This window comes from Scyliorhinus canicula, chromosome 15, assembly GCF_902713615.1.
Source record: "Scyliorhinus canicula chromosome 15, sScyCan1.1, whole genome shotgun sequence".
NCBI lineage: Eukaryota > Metazoa > Chordata > Chondrichthyes > Carcharhiniformes > Scyliorhinidae > Scyliorhinus > Scyliorhinus canicula.
Window position 1 is genome coordinate 87,201,034 of NC_052160.1, and position 22,571 is coordinate 87,223,604.

Consider the following 22,571-nt stretch of genomic DNA (forward strand, 5'->3'; position numbering starts at 1 on the left):
GTGAAAAATCGCTTGGAAGGTTCTCCACTGTTCCTCAACTGTTCCACCATAAAGTCTTAGCTCCCAGTCTACCTTAGCTAGTTCTTCTCTCATCCCCTTGTAATCTCCTTTGTTTAAACACAAAACACTAGTATTTGATTTTACTTTCTCACCCTCCATCTGTATTTTAAATTCCACCATATTGTGATCGCTCCTTCCGAGAGGATCCCTAACTATGAGATCATGAATCAATCCTGTCTCATTACACAGGACAAGATCTAGGACCGCTTGTTCCCTCGTAGGTTCCATTACATACTGTTCTAGGAAACTATCGCGGATACATTCTATAAACTCCTCCTCACGGTTGCCTTGACCGACCTGGTTAAACCAATCGACATGTAGATTAAAATCCCCCATGATAACTGCTGTACCATTTCTACATGCATCAGTTATTTCTTTGTTTATTGCCTGCCCCACCATCTCGTTACTATTTGGTGGCCGATAGACTACTCCTATCAGTGACTTTTTCGCCTTACTATTCCTGATTTCCACCCAAATGGATTCAACCTTATCCTCCATAGCACCGATGTCATCCCTTACTATTGCCCGGATGTCATCCTTAAATAACAGAGCAACACCACCTCCCTTACCATCCACTCTGTCCTTCCGAATAGTTTGATACCCTCGGATATTTAACTCCCAGTCGTGACCATCCTTTAACCATGTTTCAGTAATGGTCACTAAATCATAGTCATTTACGATGATTTGTGCCACCAACTCATTTACTTTATTCCGAATACTACGAGCATTCAGGTAAAGTACACTTATGTTGTTTTTTTTTACCTCTGTTTTGAATCTTAACATCTCCAGTTTTATTCCTTTTGTTATTACTGGGCCTATTCACTGTGCTCCCCTCAGTCACTGTACCTTGTACTGTCGCCCTTATGGATTTCTGACTATGTCTTCTCTGCCTTCCACTTTTCCCCTTACTTCCTTTGTTTCTGTCCCTGTTTTACTACCTTCCAACTTCCAGCATTGGTTCCCATCCCCCTGCCACATTAGTTTAAACCCTCCCCAACAGCTCTAGAAAACACCCCCCCTAGGACATCGGTTCCAGTCCTGCCCAAGTGCAGACCGTCCGGTTTGTACTGGTCCCACCTCCCCCAGAACCGGTCCCAATGCCCCAGGAATTTGAATCCCTCCCTCTTGCACCATATCTCAAGCCACGCATTCATCCTATCTATCCTGACATTCCTACTCTGACTAGCTCGTGGCACTGGTAGCAATCCTGAGATTACTACCTTTGAGGTCCTACTTTTTAGTTTAACTTCTAACTCCCTGAATTCCGCTTGTAGGACCTCATCCCGTTTTTTACCTATATCATTGGTGCCCATGTGCACCACGACAGCTGGCTGTTCACCCTCCCCCCCCCAGAATGTCCTGCAGCCGCTCCGAGACATCCTTGACCCTTGCACCAGGGAGGCAACATACCATCCTGGAGTCTCGATTGCGTCCACAGAACCGCCTGTCTATTCCCCTTACGATCGAGTCACCTATCACTATAGCCCTGCCATTTTTCTTCCTGCCCTGCTGTGCAGCAGAGCCAGCCACGGTGCCATGAACCTGGCTGCTGCTGCCTTCCCCTGGTGAGCCATCTTCCTCAACAGTATCCAAAGCGGTATATCTGTTTTGCAGGGAGATGACCGCAGGGGACACCTGCACTGCCTTCCTACTCTTGCTCTTTCATTTGGTCATTTTCTATCTCCCTCAGTAACCTTCACCTGCGGTGTGACCAACTCGCTAAACGTGCTATCCACGACCTCCTCAGCATCGCGGATGCTCCAAAGTGAGTCCATCCGCAGCTCCAGAGCCGTCAAGCGGTCTAACAAGAGCTGCAACTGAACACACTTCTTGCACGTGAAGGAGCCAGGGACGTGTCCCTGAGCTCCCACATCGCACACGAGGAGCATGACACGGGTCTGGGATCTCCTGCCATGTCTTAAACCCTTGGTAAACTTAAACAACTAGAATCTCAAAATAAAAATAAATAAATTAGACAATGAAAAGAAAAAGAGAGACTACTTACCAGTCACTTACCAGGGATAAAAAGCACCTCCTCACACTCTGCACCGAATTACCTCACTGCACCAAATTACCAAGTTTCAATCCCCACTCTGTATGAGTCTCACTCCGGATGAGTCTCCTGGAAAAGTGCTCGCTTACTGCGTGCGCTCTCTGTCTGTCTTTTATACAGACCTCAGCTAACCGATGACTCAAAAAAAACGTTAACTTCAAAGAGAATAATACAATGTGCCCCTAAACAGGCCTCAACAGGCCTCAGGTGATTGACAGATAACTGCCTCTCAGCAATTAGGGTGGGGGCAGCTTCAACCAATCAGACACTAAGCTCCACACTGCACTTTTAACTGAAAAACAGCAGAATTAGATTTTCCACTTACCTTTGCTGATTTACCTCACTGCACCAAATTACCAACTTTCAATCCCCACTCTGTATGAGTCTCACTCCGGATGAGTCTCCTGGAAAAGTGCTCGCTTACTGCGTGCGCTTTCTGTCTGTCTTTTATACAGACCTCAGCTAACCGATGACTCAAAAAAAACCTTAACTTCAAAGAGAATAATACAATATGCCCCTAAACAGGCCTCAACAGGCCTCAGGTGAGTGACAGATAACTGTTTAATCCCTGCATCCCCGTCAGGCGATTCGGAGGAGTACTGCCTCGGAGGAAGGTCTCAAATGTTCGGTTGACCTCTTTTGGTGTCCCCCTCAGGGGATTCGGAGGTGTACAGCCTCAGTAGAAGGTCTCAAATATTCAGTTGACCTCTTTTGGTGTCCCCGTCAGGGGATTCGGAGGTGTACAGCCTTGGTAGAAGGTCTCAAATGTTTGTTGACCTCTTTTGATTCTGTCAGTAGTCTGCTTCTGTTGTCCCTTACCTGAACTATCTCCTTCGTGGCAGCCTATTTTCTCAGCTGGTGAGTTAGTAGGCAGCCAGTCTTTTCCCTGTGTTCATAGGAGGTCACCCATGTCTGGTGAAGTTAGTGCACTGCATTTCTAGTGGATAGCAGGTTAACATCCTACTAGCTTTCTCCCCATATTCATACACCACCCCTTTTACCCTCCTCAACTGCCCCTTTACCTTATCTGTGGACAGGAGCCCAAATTCCATTTGGAGTCTCTGACATTCCTTCAGGAGCTCCTGGTCCAGAGACTCCGCATATCTCCTGTCCACCTGTAAGATTTCACCTACCAGCCTGTCCAACTCCGCCCCTTCAGTCTTCTACCTGTGGGCCCAAATCGAAATAAATTCCCCTGATAACTGCCTTCAATGCTTCCCAAACTATCCTTGCCATGGTCTCTCCCGTGTCATTGCTCTTTATGTACCCCCGAATGGCCTCCCTCACCCACTCACAAACCTCATCCTCCGTTAACAGCCGTACATACAACCTCCACTGTGGACGCTAGGGGCGGAATTCTCCGCTCCCGGGAAAAATCAGGAGGGCCGTCGTGAACTCGGCCGAGTTAAACGACGGCCTCGGAGGCCGCTCCTCGCCCCCTGTTCTCCCCTCCCGGCGGGGCTAGGAGCGGCGCTCCGTAACCCTCAGCCGCCGGGCAGCGCGCCGAGAGTGACGCGACGGCAGCGCCTATATGACGTCAGCCGCGCAGGTTGGCTGGCTCCAACCCACGCATGCGCGGCTGACATCACGACGGCTGACAACTCAAACCCGCGCATGCGCGGTGGCCGTCTTACCCTCAGCCGCCCCGCAAGACATGGCGGTTTGATCTTGCGGGGCGGCGGAGGGGAAATAGTGCGTCCCGTTGAGAGGCTGGCCCGACGATCGGTGGGCACTGAACGCGGGCCTGTCCCCTCCCAAGCACAGTCGTGGTGCTCAGTCCCCACCAGGGCCCCCACAGGCCCCAAACGGGCATCTCACGGCGTTTTCACGACGGCAGCGACCAGGTGTGGTTCCTGCCGTGTTGAAACGGTTGCGAACAGCAGGTCACTCGGCCCATCCGGGTCGGAGAATCGCCGGGAAAAACGGCGAGCGGCGATTCTTCCGAGCGGGGGGTGGGAGAATTGCGGGGGGCACCAGGGGGTCGTGAAATTAGTCGGGGGGCCCTCCCGCAATTCTCCCACCCGGCGTGGGGAGCGGAGAATCGCGCCCTAGGTCTTTCCTGTGCTAACCCGTAGATCTATTCCAGTGTGGAGTGTGATCCGACACCACGATTGCTGAATACTTAGTATCTTCCACCAGCGTTTTGTCAAGTACGAAAAAGTCTACTCTGGAATATACCTTGTGCACATGGGAGTATAATGAATACTCCTTGCTCCTCCCAAATCTCCACGGATCCACCCCCCATGCGCTCCATAAACCCCCGCAGTTCTTTCGCCATTGCTGATACTTTTCCCGACCTGGAACTCGACCGGTCTAGCCTCAAGTCCAGAATTGTATTAAAATCTCCCCCCATAATTAGCCAGTGCGAACCGAGGTCCGGAATCTTCCCCAGCACCCTCCTGACAAAGGCAACATCATCCCAGTTTGGGGTGTAAACATAGACCAACACCACTGCCATTCCCCCAGCTTCTGACTTTCTTTAATAAATCTACGGCCCGGGTCTGCCTCTATCTTCCCCACCTCAATTGCCACCTTTTTATTAACCAGGATTGCCACCCTCCCTTGTTTAAAAGTTCAATCCGAATGGAACACCTATCCGATCCATCCCTTCTTCAGTTGAACTTGGTCTCCCAGCTTCAAGTGCGTCTCTTGCAACATGGCCATGTCCACCTTCAGCTGTCGCAAGTGTGCGAACACACAGGCTCTTTTGACCGGTTCATTCAGTCCGCAAAGGTTCCACATAACCAGCCTGGTGGGGGGAATGGGAGGACGGGGTACGACCCTAACCCCCTCCCCTGTCGATCAGCCATGACCTTTCCTAGGCCAGCCTTTGGCCCATGGCCCGCACCTCACCCGCCCCTCGGCAGCTACCGTCATCTACTCTCCCCCCCAACCTCCTAAAATTCCCCTCCTCGTCAGCATCGCCTTCTTCCCGCCCCCCGTTAATCTTCAGCTCAACCCCCAGTTTGCCTCCGTGAACTAGCCCTGCCAGCTAGCCTGGCAGCTCCCGCTCCCGGCGCCTAGCATCCTACCACCTGCTGGTTCCCCTCCCCCCTACTCTTAGTATAAATTCCCAGAACAATAGCACAAAGCACAAAAAAACAAACAAACAATCCCTTCCAAGGTCCAAACACAGAGGCCCACCACTCCTCCCTGAACAAAATCTTATCTATTCTAACATCCTCAAACAGGACCAAATAAGAAAGACCAGATAAAGAAAAAAGAATTATACATGTAAAAACTCAAAACAGCTTTTCAAACATCGCACCTGAAATTAGGGAGTTAAAAGACTCAGGTTTTTAAAAAGGCAATACAAAACTTCTAACTCAGTTCTCTACAGTCAAGGTTTAAGATCCTTGTTTGTCTACCAAGTTATTGTCCTTAGAACATAGAACATAGAACAGTACAGCACAGAACAGGCCCTTCAGCCCTCGATGTTGTGCCGAGCAATGATCACCCTACTCAAACCCACGTATCCACCCTATACCCGCAACCCAACAACCCCCCCCTTAACCTTACTTTTTAGGACACTACGGGCAATTTAGCATGGCCAATCCACCTAACCCGCACATCTTTGGACTGTGGGAGGAAACCGGAGCACCCGGAGGAAACCCACGCACACACGGGGAGGACGTGCAGACTCCGCACAGACAGTGACCCAGTCCTTCATGAAGTCCGCCACGCGAGCTAAAGTACAGTTCCCAACTCTCATAGGTCACCCAAAGACGGGCCGGGTAAAGCAGACCAAACTTTATTTACTTCTCGTACAGGGCCGCCTTGACTTTATTAAAACTCGCTCTCCTCTTTGCGGGTTCTGCTCCAAAGTCCTGGTACACCCGGATCTCAGAATCTTCCCACATGCACCATTTTCTCTGCCTGGCCCACCTCATGATGCTTTCCTTATCTAGGAACTCATGCAGACAAACCACCATCGTCCTCGGGGGCTCACTCTCCCTGAGCGACCTATGGGCCCGATCCACCTCCAACAGCTTGGGGAACGAACCTTCTCCTATCAGCTTCTCTAGCATCTTCCCCACATACACATCAGCATCCGATCCTTCCTTCCCCTCTGGCAGACCGACGATCCGGATATTCTGTCGCCGAGAACGGTTCTCCAGGTCCTCCACCTTCTCCAGCAGCCGTTTCTGTTGGTCCTGTAGCATCCTGATCTCCATTGCCATCGCAGTGGACTGCTCTTCTCGTTCCACCACCAGCTCCTCCAACTTCTGGATCGTCAGTTCCTGGGTCGTCAATCCCTCTTCCACACGGTCGATCACCGCCCTGATTTTGTCCACTGCCCGGGACAGGACCTCCACACATTCCTTATGATGTTGAGTGAACTTCTCGGTCAAGATGTCCACCACTGGTCCATCAGGTCCATCAACCATTGAGCTGCCGAGGTCAAACCCTGCTTCCCCGCCATTGCCTCCTTCAAACTCTGTTCCTCACTTCCAGCCAATTTTTGATTCCTCCTTTTCCAATTTTTCCTTGGGTGCAGCTCCAGAAATTAGGGGTCACCTCCTTTTCCTCTCGCTTTTACACCTTTATTTTGATAAATTCCTGTGGAAATCTAGCTTAAAATCCGCACCAAGAACGTGAGATGCCAAATGTGCGACCTTTCACTCGATGGCCGCCACTGGAAGTCCCATTGCCTTCTTCACCACGGCCCCTGCCAACTGTGCCCACTGCCAACTCTGGTTCCACTGGTTGCTGAGGATCCAGAGGTAATTTTTGAGGACACTGAAAGGCCAGATGAAGAACCGTCTAGCTCTGACTCAACACCAAAATGGACATTCTTCCACAGCCGGTGTCACCCGTGCCAGCTCTCATCACGCACCTGCAATGCCGCCACCACCCAAACGCTTGTTATGTCAACGCCACTCCCCAGCCCAATATACGCCTCCTGGCACGGCAAGGTCTGCGCCTGAACACCATTCTCAGGCAAAACGGTTGAAAGGCCCGGTGCACTTGCTCATGGTTCTGGATGTTGCTCTGAACTTGGGGTGGTGAAGGAATTAGAATTGCGTTGAAATAAACTTTGTTCATAATTTCTACAATCGTCTATGCGTTCTACTTATTGCGGATTCAATCGAGCATTATTTTTTGACAGCAAAGCAAGTAATTTTGTTGATGAACATGGGCTGGAGGAGGGCTGGAGGTCGGAAATATTCTTTAATGATAATAATAATAATCACTTATTGTCACAAGTAGGCCCTGAGGGCAGCAGGGTAGCATGGTGGTTAGCATAAATGCTTCACAGCTCCAGGGTCCCGGGTTCGATTCCCGGTTGGGTCACTGTCTGTGTGGAGTCTGCACGTCCTCCCCCTGTGTGCGTGGGTTTCCTCCGGGTGCTCCGGTTTCCTCCCACAGTCCAAAGATGTGCGGGTTAGGTGGATTGGCCATGCTAAATTGCCCGTAGTGTCCTAATAAAAGTAAGGTTAAGGGGGGGGGAGGGGTTGTTGGGTTACGGGTATAGGGTGGATACGTGGGTTTGATTTGGGTGATCATGGCTCGGCACAACATTGAGGGCCGAAGGGCCTGTTCTGTGCTGTACTGTTCTATGTTCTAAATGAAGTTACTGTGAAAATCCCCTAGTTGCCACATTCTGGCACCTGTCCAGGGAGGCTGGTATGGAAATTGAACCCGCGCTGCTGGCCTTGTTCTGCATTACGAGTCTGCTGTTTAGCCCACTGTGCTAAACCACCCCCATTTTTCTTTATTGATATGTTCATGTCTGTTTGATGGCACCATCAAGTCACGAGACACGTGCTTTAAGATATGAACAGTGGTTTTAATCTACTTACTACAGAGCCAGCCTGTTACTCATTGAACTCTCGATGAACTGCAGGCTGGCTCTGGACACGCTTATTTATACAGCAGTCAAGGGGGAGGAATCATGGGCGGAGCCAAGGGTGGAGCCCTGTACAAATTCCTGAGCATTCCCAGAGCTACTCCCCCTAGTAGTCATATAACGCTACTGCGCTTACAATGGCATTGGTAAATACAGTGTGAATTACTACATTACATTCACCACACTGCTTACATGTTGTATTATTGAAATATTGGGCTGCTATTGTATGTGTGGGGTTTGTACTGAGGTTGTTGAATGAGGGGAGGAGCATGCATTATGGGCATTGATTGAGTTGAACTTGTTCAGTTTTGGCAGTGATGTATTTTTATATTGTATATACTTTTTAATGTTTGCACAAGTTAAGATAGTTCTTACTGCTTTTTTTTCTCTGCTTCAGTTGCATTGATTGATGTTACACAGTTGTTGGGTTGACGAGGGGGTTGAGTCACTGGGGAGGAAGACAAAGGAGAAGTAGTGCATGAGGGGATAATTAGGGTGCTTTGGATGGGCCTTTTGTACTGATCGCCAGATGGGAGTCACCATGCTGGTAAACCTAAGTAATGTGAGGGAGGGGGCTATGGTGGGTAGCCAGGTAAAGAGGGTGGAATGGGAGGGAAATAGAGGGGAGAGGAAGGTGCGATCTCACAGAATACTGAGAGGCCCAGATAGAGTGAATGTGGAGAGGATGTTTCCAAGAGAAGGAGAAACTAGAACCTGAGGGCACAGCCTTAGACTGAAGGAACGATCATTTGAAACAGAGATAAGAAGGAATTTTTTCAGCCAGAGGATGGTGAATCTGTGGAACTCATTGCCGCAAAAGGCTGTGGAGGCCAAGTTGCTGAGTGTCTTTAAAACAGAGATAGATAATTTCTTGATTAATAACGGGATCAGCGATTAGGGGGAGGAGGCAGGAGAATAAGGGTGAGAAACATATGAGTTATAATTGAATGGCCTAATTCTGCTCCTATATCTTAATATAATAATCGCTTATTGTCACAAGTAGGCTTCAATGAAGTGAGTGTAAAAAGCCCCTAGTCACCACATTCCGGCACCTATTCAGGGAGGCTGCTATGTAAATTGAACCCACGCTGCTGGCATTGTTCTGCATTACAAGCCAGCTGTTGACCCACTGTGCTAAAGCAGCCTCTATATGGTCTTATGGATCGGGAGGAGGGGATGGGGGTGAATGGGAGGAGAAGGAATGGGAGGGAAGCAAGGTAGCACAGTGGTTAGCACAGTAGCAGGGACCTAGGTTTGGTTCCCAGCTTGGGTCACTATCTGTGCGGAGTCTGCACATTTTTCCCGTGTCTGCGTGTTTCCTCCCGGTGCTCCGGTTTCCTCCCACAAGTCCCGAAAGACGTGCTTGTTAGGTGAATTGGACATTCTGAATTCTCCCTCGGTGTACCCGAACAGGCGCCAGAGGATGGAGAGTAAGGGATTTTCACAGTAACTTAATTGCAATGTTAATGTAAGCCTACTGGTGACACTAATAAATACTATTATAGTGACATGTGTTTTGTTGGATAGGAATAGGAGAGGATGGAGAGGGCTGTCACCTTGCGTGGACCTGGACAAAGGAGAGAAACATACTAGATGGTAGTGGTCACTAATGGAGGAGAGGACAAGTTCACCCCAGTAACAATAGTAACATGAAATTTACATGGACAGAATGGTCCGGTTATATGATCACGGGTGTCTGCACATCCAAGAAGTTTCAAGGCAGATTAGGGCCGGGATTCTCCGGTCGCCGACGGCTAAATCGTGTTCGGCGATCAGCCGGAGAATCAAAGTTCCCGATCAAATATGGGCAGTGCCACTTTCACGATGCTCCGCCCCCCCGCATGAAGTATTGACGCCCTCAGAACATTGCCTGAGGCCTCCCCCCCCCCCCCCCCCCCCCCGATGCTCCACCCTCGACGGGCCGAGTTCACGATGGCATGGGTCTCTCATGGTCTCATCCGTCAGGAACTCGGCATGGCGGCTGTGGACTCAGTCCAGCGCCGCTACAATCGGGGGAGGTCCAATCCACGGGTAGGGGATACTGTGGGGGGTGGGTCCCTGAGCAGCCTGCACCATGTTGCACGGCGCGGTCGATGTAGGCAATTCTCTGGGCCATATCTGCAGCTAGAGCCAGGTGCTCTACACTGCCTTGATGCTAGCTCCCAGCCAAACGGAGGATCGGTGGCCGTTTTACGCCATTTCTTCTGTCGTAAAACACCACCTTTCCCACACCAGCGTGGGGACATAGCCTCAAAATCAGAGAATTCAGCCAGTGTTCTTCCTGCAGGAAACACATCTGTGAGTGAAAGATCATGTCTGATTGAGTAAAAGATGGGTGGGACAAGCATTCTACTCGAGCTTTGATTCTAAGGCAAGCGGAGTGATGATCCTGTTCAGCAAAGCAATGGCATTTGTGATGGCCAGGGAAGTACAAGACTGGGAGGGGGGAAGAGGACTGTGATGGTAACTAGAGTGTTGGCAGGGACACCAGTGGTTGTACTTGGCATATTGCGCTCAATCGGGACAATGCAGACTTCATGAAGAAGATGCTGGTGTCCATCCCAGATTTGCATTCTCATCAATTGATAACAGGAGGCTATTTTAACTTTATGTTCAATCAAACAATGGATAGGTCCAATTCCCAAATCAATGGCTAGATTGGGGGTGGCAAGAGAATTAGGGATATTTATGGAGCAGATGGAGGTGGTGGGGGGATGAATCCATAGAGGTTTCTTTCTTCTCCCATGTACACAAGGTATACTCCCGCATAGATTTTTTTGTAGTGGGGAAATCAGTGTTGCTGGGATTAGTGGGGGTGGAATATGCAAGGATCGTAATCTCAGACCATGTGACACACTATGTAGATATAAGGTTTGACTCAGATCGGACCCAAAGACCAGAGTGCAGGTCAGTCGGACCCAAAAGTCGCTATGGAGGTTGGTTTTGGGGTTTCTAGCGGAGAAAGAGTTCTGTGAAAAAATTACCTCGTTGATTGTGATAAAGCCAGGGGAGTCCAACTAGCTTCTTAAAAGTCCTTTATTTTAGCAACAGCATCATACATGCACAGGGTCCGGTTTCCTTTCACCAGGTCATCATTCCCTTTTTTTAGGTGGCTCGACAGCAGCCGGCCGTTTATGCAAGTGGTGGGTTAACTCAGTCCAATTGAGCACAGGGAACAATCATCCCCAGATGGATGAGTCCTCTGCAGGTTACTACAGGTTATTGCACCCCCCCCCCCCCCCCCCAAGTCTGAAACCCTCAGCAAAGACAACCATTGAGGAGGAGAGGATAGGAGATGACCAAATCCCACAGTGGCCAGACAACAAACCCCCCCAAAAAACAGATTGGTTTGGATAAAGCACCACCGGACGGGCCAGCAGGTACTCCACCAAGCATTATGTCCGGCCCAACACCCTCACCAGTCACGCAGAGGGCGAAGCTGCCAACAGCCGAACCCGGGGATGGGGCACGCCACGGCATCAGACCCATCAACCCAAGACCCATTCGGCATGGCATGTCTTCCAGCCATAGAGGGAACAGGTCAGGGGGGGGGAACATTGGACAACGTGCTGTACCTCCCAAACGCCCCTTAATTTAGAAAAAAAAATCAGACACTCTAAAGTTTACTTAGGCGGAGTATAAATATGTGTGTTCCTCGTACAGCAGCCATTTCGTCAGCTGCTGTAGGAGGCCACACATCTTACGTTCTACTCTCGTCTCGTCGTAATTGATAGCGCATCAATTTATTACACAGACGAGTTTTCAGAGATGGACATCCTCATCAAGCCGGATCGCCTGCAGCTGCATCCACAAGCAGACAACGCCAAAAAGGACTTCGAACATTGGCTAGCCTGTTTTGAAGCTTACATCGGGACTGCGCCAGACGCAATCCCAGAAACACAGAAGCTCCAGATTCTGTACACACGGCTGAGCTCCAACGTTTTTCCCCTCGTCCAGGACGCGCCGACCTACGCGGAAGCCATGGTGCTACTGAAGGAAAATTACGCTCAGCGGACCAACAAAATCTACGCTAGACATCTCTTATCCACGTGGTGCCAACTTCACGGTGATTCTGTGGAAGATTTCTGGCGTGCCCTGCTCGCCCTAGTTAAAGACTGTGACTGCCAGGCCGTTTCGGCCACTGAACACTCGAACCTGCTGATGAGAGATGCATTCATTACGAGCATAGGGTCTGGTTACATTCGCCAGTGCCTCTTAGAAGGGGCCATGCTTTACCTCACGGCGACCAAAAAATTAGCGCTCTCGCTTATGGTCGCCTCACGCAACGTTCAGGCCTGTGCTCCCAACCGCGCGGCTCATCCCCCCTGTGCATCGTGGAACCCAGCGACGGCCATCCCATCATGGACCCCATCAGCGACAGTCCCCAGCCAACCCTAAGCCTACGCAGCGCGGCAACCAGCCAACCCCGGGGGACCCAAATGCTACTTCTGTGGACAGTCAAAACACCCCCGGCAGCGCTGCCCGGCGTGGAGCGCCCTCTGCAAGGCCTGTGGCAAGAAGGGACATTTCACTGCAGTGTGCCAGGCCTACACAATGGCCGCTATTGTCCCGGCACCCCCCACGTGCAGCCAGTGGGCACTGCCATCTTCCCCTCCTTGGACCACGCGCGGCCCGTGGGCGCCGCCATCTTGCTCTACTCACAACACGTGCGGCCCGTGGGCGCCGACATCTTGCCTGCCTCAGAACCAATGGGCGCCACCATTTGCCTGCCCCAGGACACATGCGGCCCAAGGTTGCTGCCATCGTGCCTTCCCCAGGACACCTGCGGCCCGCGGGCGCCGCCATCTTAGCCGCCTCAGGACCCCTGCCCACCGGGCACCTCATCAGGCTGCTCATCGCCTACTGCAACCGCCGAGGACCAGCCACGTCTCGCCTCGGTCACGATTGACCAGTCTCGACCGCACAACCTCGCGACCGCTTCGACAAAGGTGAAGGGTGACGGGCACGAGATCTCTTGTCTGCTGTACTCCGGGAGCACTGAGAGGTTCATTCACCCCGATACGGTGAGGCGTTGCTCCCTCGCGGTACACCCCGCTAACCAGAGAATTTCCCTGGCCTTCGGATTCCACTCCGTGGCGATCCGGGGGTACTGCACCGCCACCCCAACCTCTGCGCTGTCTTGCCACTAGGCCTGGTCTTCCAGTGCAACCTCCAGAGCCTAACCCTAAAATTTGGCGGACCCCTACCACCGCTTACCGTTTGCGGCCTCGCGACCCTTAAGGTGACCCGCCTTCCCTTTTTACAAACCTAACCCCGGATTGCAAACCCATCGCCAACAGGAGCAGACGGTACAGCGCCCAGGACAGGACCTTTACCAGGTCTGAAGTCCAGCGGCTGCTTCGGGAAGGTATCATCGAGGCCAGCAACAGCCCCTGGAGAGCTCAAGTGGTAGTGGTGAAAACTGGGGAGAAAAACAGGATGGTCGTTGACTGCAGTCAGACCATCAATAGGTACACGCAGCTCGACGTGTACCCCTCCCACGCATATCTGATATGGTCAATCAGATTGCACAGTACCGGGTCTTCTCGACAGTGGACCTGAACTCTGCCTACCACCAGTTCCCCATCCGTAAGGCGGACCGCCCATACACTGCGTTCGAAGCAGACGGCCGCCTTTACCACATTCTTAGGGTTCCCTTCGGCGACACCAGCGGGATCTCGGTCTTCCAATGGGAGATGGACCGAATGGTTTTTTTTTTATAAATTTAGATTACCCAATTATTTTTTCCAATTAAGGGGCAATTTAGCGTGGCCAATCCACCTACTCTGCACATTTTTGGGTTGTGGGGGCGAAACCCACGCAGACACGGGGAGAATGTGCAAACTCCACACGGACAGTGACCCAGAGCCGGGATCGAACCTGGGACCTCAGCGCCGTGAGGCGTACCGAATGGTTGACTGCTACAGACTGCGGGCCACTTTCCCGTACCTGGACAATGTCACCATCTGCAGCCACGACCAGCAGGACCATGACACCAACCTTTCAAATTTCTCCACACCGCCACTCTCCTCACCTTAACTTACAACAAGAAGTGCGTGTTCAGCACAAATCGATTAGCCATCCTCAGCTCTGTGGTCCAGAACAGAGATCTGGGGCCCGACCCCGATCGCATCCGTCCCCTCATGGAACTACCCCTCCCCCACTGCCCCAAGGCCCTGAACGATGCCTGGGGTTCTTTTCATATTACGCCCAGTGGGTCCCAAACTATGCGGAGAAGGCCCGCCCACTCATTCAATCCACCATTTTCCCCCTGACGGCCGAGGCTCATCAGGCCTTCAACCGTATCGAGGCCGACATTGCCAAGGCCGCGATGCACACGGTCGACGAGAGGCTCCCCTTCCAGGTTGAGAGCAATGCATCAGACGTCGCTTTGGCCGCCACCCTCAAACAGGCAGGCAGGCCTGTGGCATTCTTTTCCCACACCCTCCATGCCTCCGAAATTCGACACTCCTCCGTCAAAAAGGAGGCCCAAGCCATCATTGAAGCTGTGCGGCATTGGAGTCATTACCTGGCCGGCAGGAGATTCACTCTCCTCACTGACAACGGTCGGTTGTCTTCATGTTTAATAATACACAGCGGGGCAAGAACAAAAACGATAAAATCTTGAGGTGAAAGATCGAGCTCTCCACCTACAACTATGAGATTTTGTAATGCCCCGGTAAGCTCAACGAGCCCCCCGATGCCCTATCCCGAGGTACATGTGCCAGCGCAAAAGTGGACTGACTCCGGACCCTGCATGACAATCTCTGTCACCCAGGAGTCACCCGTTTTTACCACTTCATTAAGGCCCGCAATCAGCCCTACTCCATCGAAGAAGTCAGGGCTATCACCAGAGACTGCCAGGTCTGTGCGGAGTGTAAACCGCGCTTCTACCGGCCAGACTGTGAGCACCTGGTGAAGGCCTCCCGCCTCTTTGAACGCATCAGCATGGACTTAAAAGGGTCCCCTCCACTGACCGAAACACGACATCCTCAGTCTGGTCGATGAATATTCTCGATTCCCCTTTGCCGTCACATGCCCCATCATGACGTCTGCCACCGTCATCAAAGCCCTCAACACGATCTTCGCTCTGTTCGATTTCCCCGCCTACGTCCACAGCGACCGGGGATCCTCATTTATGAGCGATGAGCTGCGCCAGTTCCTGCTCAACAGGGGCATTGCCTCGAGCAGGACGACCAGCTACAACTCAAGGGGAAACGGGTAGGTAGAGCGGGAGAATGGGATGGTCTGGAGGGCCGTCCAGCTGGCCCTACGGTCCAGAAATCTCCCGGCCTCCCGTTGGCAGGAGGTCCTCCCCAACGCACTTCACTCCATTTGGTCACTTCTGTGCACGACTAACGTAACCCCCAATGAGCGTCTCTTTGCCTTCCCCAGGAAGTCCACCTCCGGGGTTTCGCTCCCAACGTGGCTGGCAGCTCCAGGACCCAGGGCTGGATTCTCCGAAAACCGGCGCGATGGCCGGGAATCGGCGCTAAAACCGGCGCGGATCAGGCTGGCGTCGGGGCCCCCCAAACGTCGCAAAGTCACCGGGACTGAATGGGCGAGCAGTGGCGTGACGCCATTTGCGACGGCGTCACCCGCCGTGGACGCCGCGTGGCGTAATCAATGCCGCGTGGTCACAGCACAAAAGACGGCCCCCCACCGGAAGACCCGCTAAGATGGCCGCCCGCCGCGCAGCCGTGAGGTTCGAGGAGCGTGACATCGAGGCGCTCCTGGACGCAGTACAGGGCCCTGTACCCCGGAGATGGCCGCAGGGTCGCCCACGCCTCAGCCGGCGCCTGTGGAGGGAGGTGGCAGAGGCCGTCAGCGCGGTGGCTGTGACATGGAGCACAGGCACCCAGTGTAGCCACCTAACTGGACACTGGGCTACAAAATGGAGAACTGCTAAGGCTGCAGGGAGAAAACAGTCTTAGCAAGGACAAGCAGTTTGCAGAAGGCTAATTAGCATTCTGCACGTACAGAAACCAGTTTATGGCCAGGTGCAGCATCTCAGCTAAAGGTGTAAATGGCAACAACGATTTACATACTAATGAGGTGATCCAGATCCAGGCCCACACAATAGAAACATTTAGGTTTGAATGGATACTTTGAGTAGACGCCCAGACGAAACGGCACCATAAGTATCCATCACAAAGCACCATAGAGACCGCCCCACCCATCGAGAAGCGACCCTCAGATTGGGGGGTTTGGAAAATATCGATTGGGAGAAGACCCAATCGATATACAGCAGGTAGAGACCGCCCCGAAGAGGCACGGACTTTGGGGGGACCTATAAAAGTAAACCCCCCACATGGTCCGGTCTGTTATTTGGCTCCGGCTCCGCTGTTGTTGCTCCGGCTTGCTGTTGGTTCCTGTTTTGCTCCAGCTCCCCTTTGCTGCTACATCGCATCCTGACTCCAGTTCCATCACCAGCCGTTGAGCCACCAGCCATCGAACTGTAAGTTTCACCACGACGATCGCTACGTGAGCCAGACTTGCTAGACCCTGACGACCTTTAACACTCTGAGAGTTGCAGACCAAGAACGGGACGAAGGCCTCGCTCCCTGACCTTGCCTGTTCCTGTTTAGATAAGTATTTTAGTCGTTTAGTTTAGAAGTAACTTAGTCTCTTTAGCGTATGCATGTGTATTTATTATATTTGTTATAATAAATATCAATCGTTTGAACTTACTAATCGGTGTACAGATTTATTACTTTGAACCTGACCTTGATATACTTCTGAGGTGTCTAGATACGGCACCTGGCGACTCCTGAGCTGAATTACATACACAGAGCTGTAGTAGTGTTAAGCACACGGCCTTTAAACGGAGGCGTGTTAATACATTCCAATAAAACACGTAACACTCAAGTAAAATGTGCAACACCAGTGCCACAAGAAGGTGAGCGACCTCGTCAGGGCAGCCAGGGTGAGTACCCCCCCCCCCCCACCCAATGTGCGACACACCCCAGGTGCAACCAACCCCAACGCTAACCCAAGCCTAACCCTATTGCGCTCCTCACCTCTGCCAATATACGCGCCACCGCTGGCGTGCATTCCTATACCTGTCTAACACTGTTACTCTTTACTCCTGCCACCCACCCTCCCGCCCTCCACAGGAGAAGCATGTACACAACAACAGGGAGCGTCAGAGGACTGGAGGGGGCCCAGCTTATGAAAGACCACTCACCGTCCATGAGGAAAGGGCCCTGGAACAGGCAGGCGGACCTGAGGACCGGGTGGTTGCCGATGCAGCGGTCGGGGGCCCACCAGCATGTGAGTCACCCACGGCCCTTCCCCCTCCCCCATGTCCCCCATATCCCCCCCCCCACATATCCCCCATATCCCCCTCCCTCATATCCCCCATATCCTCCCTCCCCATATCCCCCAACTCCCATATCCCTCATACGCCCCCCCCCAATATCCCCTCTACCCCCATATCCCCTCTCCCCCATATCCCCTGATCACCGCCCGCGTGTCAAACCATGCACGCTGTATTGTGTATTGCAGGACCAAATGTCGAGGCACACGTTCCCGCGGCTGTCGACCGCCCGCAGGACGCCCCAGGGTGGCCAGGAGGGAGACCCGGGCCCTCTGGCATGCGACGCCCACAGGACGCCCCAGGTCGGCCACGAGAGAGAGAGAGACCCAGAACAACAGGGAGACAACGCCCCCATCTCGTGCGGGTGCGGCGATGCAGGCGTGTGACACCCAGCGACGAGGGGAGCAGCCACAGGCCCTCGTCGCAGCCGAGCCAGGACAGCACTACCCAGGACAGCCCTACCCAGGGCAGCCCTACCCAGGACACCGACACACATGACACCGAAATACAGGACAGTGAGACACAGTGGACGGGTGGAGACGAGGCGCCACCCCAGGGGACCATGCACTCGGAGTCGGACGATGTGCATGACACAACGCCACTGCTTTCACCAATACCCTCCACCATCGTAGAGACACTCAACTCGGTTGGGCACTTAAGTGATGAGGCGTCTGGTATACTCACTGGTGCGCACAACACAGCCATACCGGTACAGCAGGTGGAGGTAGGAGCAACAGAGGGGCTGGGAGGTTGGAGGGCATCCTGGCGCAAGCGAACATCTGCCACCCAGATGGGTCCCGGGTTCCTGGAGTTACCACACCCACCCATAGACCCGATGCAGCCACCAAACCTGTGACGAAAAAAGAGGATGGCTGGCTTGCAGCAGCTGCAGACGCAGGTGGTGGAGTCCACCTGCGTCTAGGAGCTGGGAGTGGTGCCGGTCATCCGTGCCACCTAGGCCTAAACCGCACGGGTGGCAGCCACGGTGGAGGCAATGGCTGCAACAGTGTCAGACATGGGGAGCAGGATGCGAGGCCTGGGGAGCTCCATGAAGGCGGCGTGTGTGGCCCAGGACATAGCTTCCCTCTCACAGGAAGCCATGAGTCAGAGCCAGCGGCAGATGGCAGAGGCGCTCAACGCCGTGGTCCAGTCCCAGCAGGCAATGGTCCAGTCTCTGCAGACCATCGCTGAGGGCATCGGCGCCATTGCCCATGTGCTAGCCAGCGTTGCATGGTCACAGGCAGGGATGGGCAACTCCCTGAGCTCTATGGCTGCAAACCTGCAGACCTTTGTCGATACCAGCACGGCCTCAAGGACTTGCAGCACCAGGTGTCAGGGGGGGCATCGGATGGCCGGTCCGTTCGCACCCCCGAACTATGTAGAGGCCCGGGGGCCATCAGGCACCTCGAGGGAGGAGGAGGTGTTGGGGCCAGTCCCGGGTCCCCCTGTAGTGGGGAACACCGCGGCACCTCGGCCTCCCCCCCACTCCCCCCATTTCGACCCAGGTGCATCTGGTGGGCAGCGGGAAGAACAGGTTGGCAGCTCGCCATCCCAGTCGCCCGAGCCGCAGCCTGGCCCATCTAGGCCGGGCCGCCCCAGGAAACGGCCACCAAAGGGATCCCGAGTCAGAGGGCAGGAATCGCAGGAGTCCACCTCCAGTTCTGCTGTACCGTCTGGGGAACCACCTCCCCTCCCTGGCACTCACCCCCAGCCCCCCCCCTACCCCCCCCACAACAGCAGCATCCCCACAGCCCACAGCCCCCTCCCCTCCCACCCCCCTGCCCCCTCGCGCCCTCTCCCCACCCACAAACTGCGGCCACGCCGTCACTTCTCCAGCGGCCACCCCCCCACATTGTGACCTACCATCACACTGAACGGCGTCAACCATCAGCACTGGTTGATGCCGTTAAATAGATGTTTTGATTTACGCCGACATGAGCCATGGTCACGTCGGCGGGACTTCGGCCCATCCAGCCGGGAGAATACAGGCAGCCCTGGGGTCCATAGCGTCGCGCCGGCCCCTGCCATTCTACGAAGCGGGCGGCGGGATTGACACCTCGCCAACTTTTTACCGTTCAGAGACTTCGGGAGACACGGCGGGGGCGAGATTCACACCGGCCCCCGAAGATTCTCCGACCCGGCGGGTGTCAGAGAATCCCGCCCGTTCTCCTCCGTAGACACGTGCGACTCCACAAGGCGGACCCGTTGGTTGAGAGGGTACAGCTACTCCACGCTAACCCGGAGTATGCTTACATAGCGTATCCCGACGGCCGCCAAGACAGTCTCCCTCAGGGACCGGGCACCAGCTGGTTCCACACACACCCCCCCCCCCCCCTCTGCCCAGGCGCCACCCTTCCTTCCCCCGCACACCCCACCGCAGTCCCCGCTCCAGGACAATCCGTCCTCCCCTTGCTCCCACCCGCGGATGAAGAGGATTTCGACACGCTCCCGGAGTCACCGAAGACCAAGCTGATGCCGGAGTCGCCACCAGCACTGCGGCGCTCTCGACGACAGATCAAGGCACCGGACCGCCTAAATTTGTAATATTCTCTGTGATTTTAAAAGCAACTTGTCTGTATATAGTTCTCCACCACCCCCGCTGGACTCATTTTTTAACAGGGGGTGACTGTGGTAGTCACCACTCATGTATATACTGTATATGTTTTACGGTAAGGCCCTTGTACTACAGGTACGGGGGTAGATCCCTGCCTGCTGGCTCCGCCCTGTCGGCGGAGTATAAATATGTGTGTTCCCCGTACAGCATCCATTTCATCAGCTGCTGTAGGAGGCCACACATCTCTGTGTAATAAAGCCTCGATTACATTCTACTCTCGTCTCGTCGTAATTGATAGTGCATCAGGCACTTAGCACAACCTTTAGCACAAATTTTAAAAACAGCAGGGCTCTGTGCAAACTGCCACAGGACCAGAAGTCACATATGGAATGTCCAGACAATTCAACACCAACAGAGTCTCTAGGCACAAATCCTACAGTCGTATAATAACGGTCAGCTCACAGGCAAAACATCACTGTTGCAAATTCCACAGTACGAACAGCCACAGAACAGTCTTCCATACACAACTCCGCACTCACGACCAGAATGACATTCCAAAAGGGCAGTGGCAACTTGAGAACTTGACTCCTCGGTGCACCAATCTGCCAGCATCGTGAAACAACGCAGACAGAAACAAGACTAATCACTGCACGACCATCACCAGAAATCGCTCAGAAGATACAGCATCCGGTACTGCCAAACACGTCAGACTACAGATCACTCCCAGCAGGCACATTTCACCAGCTGGCAGCAAAAACTCGACTCGGCACTCGCCTTCTGACATTACAAATAAAAACACACCAAAAAAATCTCTGTACCATAGTACACACGTTAAAAAGAATTCCGGGGTGGTAGATCAGCAAAATAAACAGCACGCCGACAGCTCCAATTCATCCTCGTTGGCAATGTGATAAAGCCAAAGAAGTCCAAAGAGCTTCTTAAAAGTCCTTTATTTCAGCAACGGCATCATGCATGCACAGGGCCCAGTTACCTTTCACCGGGTCCTCATTTCCTTTATTAGCTGGCTCTTCAGCCGTCGGCCTTTTATGCAAGTACTGGGTTAACTCAGCCCAATTGAGCACAGGGAACAATCATCCGAAGCTACTGGATACTACAGGTTATTACAGTGATGAAGGACTATGTGGGCCTAAACCAAAATGGGGAGGTTTCTGCCTCAACCTTTTGGGAGCTATCATAGAAGTAGATCGGCTGTATTCTGTGTCCTCAACTAAGGAGCCTTTGGCAGAGCGGGAGGGGTTTCAGGGGGGTTTTGATCTTCTGACAACTGGAAGGCAGTGGGCAGCTTCGCTGTGCAATGGGGATCCAATATGAATTTGGGGAAAAGGCCAGTCGCTTATCAGCCCATCAGTTGAGACGGCAGATTGTCACAAGGAAAATTGCATCAGTAAGAGAGACAGGGGAAGGGTTGGTAACAACGCCAGAAAAGGTAAGTAGGGCATTTGAGGGTTTGTACCAGGGATTTCACAAACCAGAGCCCAAGGGGGAGGAAAGAGAGATGGGATGGTTCTTGGATGGGTTGGTGCTTCCAGATGTTGATATGGGGAGGTGGCAAGGATTGGAGGAGTCACTAGGACTGCAGGAGATAATTGAGGGGGCAGGGTTGATGCAATCGGGGAAAGCACCGGGGCCAGATGGATTCACGGTAGAGTTCTGTGAACAGTTTTTCTCAGAACTAGCGCTCCATCGCCTGGCTATGTACAATGAGTCAATGGTGCAGGGGGAATTCTGGCCACACTCACACAGGCCTCTATCTCATTGATTCTGGAAAAGGATAAAGACACAACAGAGTGTGGAAATTTGGGAGTTTCTCGGGATACAAGCTTCAGATTAACGTCCATGGAAGGAGTGTAAATCTGGGAATTTTGCCGTTCAAACTGGCCAGCAGAAGATTTAGATACTTGGGTATACAAGTAACACAATACTGGGACACAATTCACAAATGGAACTTTTCCATTTAGGTTGAGGAAGTGAAGGGGGAATCTGCAGAAGTGGAACTCCCTGCCGTTGTACCTCGCAGAAAGGATGCAGACAGTTATGATGAATGTACTACTGAGATACTTATTCATCTTCCAAACCCTTCCAATATTCCTCCCAAAAGCATTCCCTCGTACGTTGGGCAGATTAATTACAGGGTTTGTGTGGGCAGGTAAAACCCCCAAGAATAGGAAATTTTTTTTACAAAGAAGGCAGAAAGAGGGGGTTGGGGGGGGGGGGGGGCACTCACAAACCTATTATACTACTATTGGGCAGCAAATATAAAGAAATGAGGTGCTGGTGAGGGGGGGTTAGAGGAAATAGAATTAGTTCAGGTGGAGGAGGGCTCCTATGTGGGATTGGGTTTGAGGGCCTTGGCAGCGGTCCCGTGGTCGCATTGAAGCTCAGAATATGGAACCAATTGAGGCGGCACTTTGAGCTAAGAGGCATGTTGACACGAGCCCCATGATGTAGGAATCATTTGTTTATGTCGGGAAAGATGGATGCAATGTATGATAGGTGGTAGGGTATAACAGTTGAGGAATTGGTTTATTTAAAGATGGGGCAGCATGGTGGCACAGTAGTTAGCACTGCAACCTCACAGCGCCAGGGACCCAGATTCAAATAAGACGTTGGGTGACTGCGGAGTATGCACTTTCTCCCCTTATCGGCCAGGGTTACCTCTGGGTGCTTCAGTTTCACCCCACAGTCCAAAAATGTGCAGGGTTTATGTGGGCAG

The 22,571-nt window shown here is 52.8% G+C and overlaps 1 protein-coding gene across 5 annotated transcripts in view; it reads right to left on the reverse strand.

The window, feature by feature from the left end:
- The window catches only part of sycp1 (synaptonemal complex protein 1), a 741,816-nt gene that overhangs the window by 518,793 nt on the left and 200,452 nt on the right, over positions 1 to 22,571 (reverse strand). The window lies entirely within an intron of this gene.